Here is a 4011-nt window from a genome sequence, read left to right on the forward strand (position 1 = left end):
TCGCCACGCCAGAAATCTTTTTTACGTGCGGCTATAGATGTTTCACATCAAAAATCAATATGTTGATATTTTAATCGATATTAGTAAGGATTGAATCGTAAACTATGCATTTGATCAAGTGATGATCTTTAGCAAAGTTGTTGTCTATAAGCCCACGAAGGTTTCAGAATTGGTACGACCAATTTTCACCAGATGGCGCGACTGTCATTCCAATGAAGGTACGACTAGTACTAAGGTACTTCAGTTTTATGTATGTTAGTATGTCCTATTATATTCTTTTAAACGCGGGCGAAGCCGTGGGCTAGTACGTCAATAATGCTCAACTTCTCTACAATTTGAAACCCTGATACATAAATTCAAGATCAACCTGTTGCTGATTTTAATTGATGAAACTACTACCTACGTCACTTATCAATAACGTATGCGTGGTAAGGATTCCTCTTTACACAGTATGGAAGCCTGGTTCTCACACTAAAGATCCACCTGTTGAGCTTCTGACGATCTTGGACTTGTTTGATTATTTAAAATTACGCTTTCTACACTCACAGCCCTACACTACTTGCTATGTTGTGGGTGCCACGAACACACACATAAAGACGACTACACACCCAGACCCAGAACACAAATTCATTAACGGTACATGGTATGATATCTGTCCTGCTAGAGATCGAACCTAAAACCCTCTGCGCATCAGACCGATATGGTGGCCGCTACAAAACACGGGTCGTCAATTATATTTATGGCAAGCGATGAAGACGATGTTTTGCTTACCGTATATCTTCCTCCTAAGTTTCTTAATGTTGTTGGCGCGAGTGATGATCTACTCTTTACACAGGATGTAATGTATAGTCGGCGCCAAACTGCTAGTCCGCCCTGAAGTTGTTGCGCCCAACTACAAGCATATATTCCGTAGCAATGTAAGGGCATACTAATGCAGCTATGTACCAGTGGGCGAGAGCGGACAGAGGACGGGCGCCTGGAAGGGGCCCGCGCTGTCGTCGTCCTGCTAATGTCTACAATTTGCTATTCGACGCGACTCTTTTCTATATTGGCATCTAAACGCTGGCATGCATCTGCTCATTTTCTATGGCAGATCGTAATGGATTTTCTCTATGAAACCATTATAATTTTATATATTTGTACTACTCTTATCTCATTCCTGATATTTCCAACGTCCATAATGCTCAACTTCTCTATTATCTGAAACCCGGATACATATATTCAAGATCAACCTGTTGCTGATTTTAATTGATGAGACTACTACCTACGTCACTTATCAACAACGTATGCATGGTAAGGATTCCTCTTTACACGGTATGGAAGCCTGGTTCTCACACTAACGATCCACCTGTTGAGCTTCTGACGAACTTGGACTTGTTGGATTATATAAAATTACGCTTTCTACACTCACAGCCCTACACTACTTGTTATGTTGTGGGTGCCACAAACACACACACAAAGAGGATTACACACCCAGACCCAGAACACAAATTCATCAACAGTATATGGTATGATGTCTGTCCTGCTGGAGATCGAATCTGAAACCCTCTGCGCGTTAGACCGACATGGTGACCGCTCCGCCACGGGGTCGTCAATTATATTTATGGAAAACGAGCAACACGATGTTTGGCTTACCCGTATTTCATGCTCCTTAGTTTCTCAATGTTGTTGGCGCGAGTGATGGTTGCATCTTTACACAGGATGTAATGTAAGGTATTCAGTACGTATTTAATAGTGTTCTCTACATGCAAAAACGCTGTCATGCATCAGCTCATGTTCTGTAGCAAATCATAATGGATTTTCTCTGTGAAACCATTGTAATTTTGTTTATTTATACTACTCTTATCTCATTCCTAATATTGCCAACGTCAATAATGCTCAACTTCTATACAATCTGTAATCCTAATACTTATATTCAAGAGCAATCTGTTGCTGATTTTATTTGACGAAACTACTACGTCACTTATCAACGTATGCGTGGTAAGGATTCCTCTGTACACAGTATGGAAGCCTGGTTCTCACACTAAAGATCCACCTGTTGTCCTTTGACGAACTTGGAGCTCGTTCGAGTTTATTTAAAATACGCTTTCCACTCTCACAGCCCCACCTTCCTGTGTTGTGGGTGCCATGGACAATGGACATACACACAAAGACGATTAGACACCAAGACCCAGTAAACAAATTCATCATTCAGATATCTGTCCCGCTGAAGATCAATACGTCAATAATGCTCACCTTCTCTACAATCTGAAACCCTGATACATAAATTCAAGATCAACCTGTTGCTGATTCTAATTGATGAAACGACTACCTACGTCACTTATCAACAACGTATGCGTGGTACGAATTCCTCTTTACACGGTATGGAAGCCTGGTCCTCACACTAAAGGTCCACCTGTTGAGCTTCTGACGGACTTATTGGATTATTTAAAATTACGCTTTCTACACTCAGTCCTAAACTACTTCCTATGTTGTGGGTGCCTTGAACACACACACAAAGACAATTAAACACCCAGACCCAGAACACAAATTCATCATTCAGATACCCGTTCTGCTGAAGATCGAACCTAAAACCCTCTGCGCATCAGACCGGCATGGTTCCATATTTCTACTGTGATAAAACTGCGTAAGTTGATTTATTTGACATATTTAAATGCAACAAATTAAAAATCGATATAAATGTTGGTTGGTACAGATTGCCTTAAGTTTGCTATCTGAGTTTATTAAATAGACACGTAGTAGCCGGCCGTTTTACAGGAATTTGATTGGCTCAAATGGTTTTCTTTTCATTTTACCTTATTTTGATATTAATCATAAGAACTTTATATGAGAAGTTCTTACTTACACAGTCGAGATATAAAATGGCGGTAACGTTGTTATGAGCAAAAGTGTTATATTCATTTGGAAGAACTTTAATGTTATAAGACACCTTTTGCAGGTTCTAATTATTAATATTTTGTGATACATTTAACGCCTAACGTTTTGGAGTATCTGTTAAATATTTATTAGTATATTACGAATAATAATAATAGTCCTATATCAGTACTAGGGCTCATTGTGCGGATAATATTCGAAAGTAATTATTGATTTTTTTAAAGTTATCGATATTCTAATGTTTAACATTATATTATCCGTATAATAATAATGGGATTAGTTTATTGAAATTTTGTGGAGATTGTGTTATTCCTAAGTATCCATTACGTTACTGACAATTGGAAAAGTATGGTTACAGCTTGTACTTACTTAGATACATTTTTAAAAAGAATTAATTGCAAGTTTTATATCTGTTTTCATATTATTATTGGATCAAACAGTGGAGAATATGAGGCCTGAAAACCCATGATTTGTCAGAACTGGTAAATCATTCAAGGTCTGACCGTATTCAGTAACCAGTAACCCGTATTCAGGTTAACCTTACGGTGTATTTACAATAGAAGTCGGCTTGTCAGACATATTATGTATGTCTTATACGTCTACTAAGGTTACACAGATAGTAATGTTGCCGGAAGCGGGTTGAGAGAAATGAGTATAATATATATATATATATATATATATATATATATATATATATATATATATATATATATATATATATATATATGAATAAAATTAATGTGTTGGTCTGTGAATTCAACAGTAGCATTTTCCAAGCTCTGCTTTGTTAGCTGGAATTTGCGTATAAATAAATCTAAAGTCGCAAACATTTAATTGAAAATAATCTGCTTTTAAGGGAGACACACTTTTCAGAGGCATTCCAGCTTTGTCTTCACGTAGCAGCCCATCTGTCAGCGACCTCAGGCTAATATTATCTGGTGTCGAATAAAGATGTGCATGGACAGTAGCCACTTACCATCAGGTTGCTAGTACAATATTATAAAAAATATGCAGGTGAAATCGCAATTAGAAGTTAGTCTCGAAAAAAATCTGACTCGTATTGTGCGTACATACATTTTTGTGTCATGGCTAAATTTAATTCTGTAATAAGTACTTTGCAAATATTATTAACACTAA

Source organism: Epargyreus clarus, unplaced genomic scaffold (assembly GCF_041222505.1).
Source record: "Epargyreus clarus isolate Ecla_fem2 unplaced genomic scaffold, WU_Ecla_fem_2.2 ptg000035l, whole genome shotgun sequence".
In the NCBI taxonomy this organism is placed as follows: domain Eukaryota; kingdom Metazoa; phylum Arthropoda; class Insecta; order Lepidoptera; family Hesperiidae; genus Epargyreus; species Epargyreus clarus.